The sequence below is a fragment of the Oncorhynchus mykiss genome, chromosome 4 (assembly GCF_013265735.2).
Source record: "Oncorhynchus mykiss isolate Arlee chromosome 4, USDA_OmykA_1.1, whole genome shotgun sequence".
NCBI classification, from domain to species: Eukaryota; Metazoa; Chordata; class Actinopteri; order Salmoniformes; family Salmonidae; genus Oncorhynchus; species Oncorhynchus mykiss.
Genome location: NC_048568.1, coordinates 39,195,001 through 39,196,707, shown reverse-complemented (window position 1 = coordinate 39,196,707; position 1,707 = coordinate 39,195,001).

The window sequence follows — 1,707 nt, the reverse complement described above, 5'->3', positions numbered from 1 at the left end:
TCCCTCTATCCCCCATCTCCAGTCCCTCTATCCTCCCTCTCCAGTCCCTCTATCCTCCCTCTCCAGCCCCTCTATCCTCCCTCTCCAGCCCCTCTATCCTCCCTCTCCAGCCCCTCCATCCTCCCTCTCCAGCCCCTCCATCCTCCCTCTCCAGCCCCTCCATCCTCCCTCTCCAGTCCCTCCATCCTCCCTCTCCAGTCCCTTTATCCTCACCTCTACAGTCCCTCCATCCTCCCTCTCCAGTCCCTCTATCCTCCCTCTCCAGTCCCTCTATCCTCCCTCTCCAGCCCCTCTATCCTCCCTCTCCAGCCCCTCTATCCAGTCCCTCTATCCTCCCCTCTCCAGTCCCTCTATCCTCCCCTCTCCAGTCCCTCTATCCTCCCCTCTCCAGTCCCCCTATCCTCCCCTCTCCAGTCCCTCTATCCTCCCCTCTCCAGTCCCTCTATCCTCCCCTCTCCAGTCCCACTATCCTCCCCTCTCCAGTCCCTCTATCCTCCCTCTCCAGTCCCTCCATCCTCCCTCTCCAGTCCCTCTATCCTCTCTCTCCAGTCCCTCTATCCTCTCTCTCCAGTCCCTCTATCCTCTCTCTCCAGTCCCTCTATCCTCCCTCTCCAGTCCCTCTATCCTCCCCTCTCCAGTCCCTAAATCCTCACCAGCCCCTCTATCCTCCCTCTCCAGTCCCTCTATCCTCCCTCTCCAGCCCCTCTATCCTCCCTCTCCAGCCCCTCTATCCTCCCTCTCCAGCTCCTCTATCCTCCCTCTCCAGCCCCTCTAACCTCCCTCTCCAGTCCCTCTATCCTCCCTCTCCAGTCCCTCTATCCTCCCTCTCCAGTCCCTCTATCCTCCCTCTCCAGTCCCTCCATCCTCCCTCTCCAGTCCCTCCATCCTCCCTCTCCAGTCCCTCCATCCTCCCTCTCCAGTCCCTCCATCCTCCCTCTCCAGTCCCTCTATCCTCCCCTCTCCAGTCCCTAAATCCTCACCAGCCCCTCTATCCTCCCCTCTCCAGTCCCTCTATCCTCCCTCTCCAGTCCCTCTATCCTCCCTCTCCAGTCCCTCTATCCTCCCTCTCCAGCCCCTCTATCCTCCCTCTCCAGCCCCTCTATCCTCCCTCTCCAGCCCCTCTATCCTCCCTCTCCAGTCCCTCCATCCTCCCTCTCCAGTCCCTCCATCCTCCCTCTCCAGTCCCTCCATCCTCCCTCTCCAGTCCCTTTATCCTCACCTCTACAGTCCCTCTATCCTCCCTCTCCAGTCCCTCTATCCTCCCTCTCCAGTCCCTCTATCCTCCCTCTCCAGCCCCTCTATCCTCCCTCTCCAGCCCCTCTATCCAGTCCCTCTATCCTCCCCTCTCCAGTCCCTCTATTCTCCCCTCTCCAGTCCCTAAATCCTCACCAGCCCCTCTATCCTCCCCTCTCCAGTCCCTCTATCCTCCCTCTCCAGTCCCTCTATCCTCCCTCTCCAGTCCCTCTATCCTCCCTCTCCAGTCCCTCTATCCTCCCTCTCCAGCCCCTCTATCCTCCCTCTCCAGCCCCTCTATCCTCCCTCTCCAGCCCCTCCATCCTCCCTCTCCAGCCCCTCCATCCTCCCTCTCCAGTCCCTCCATCCTCCCTCTCCAGTCCCTTTATCCTCACCTCTACAGTCCCTCCATCCTCCCTCTCCAGTCCCTCTATCCTCCCTCTCCAGTCCCTCTATCCTCCCTCTCCAGCCCCT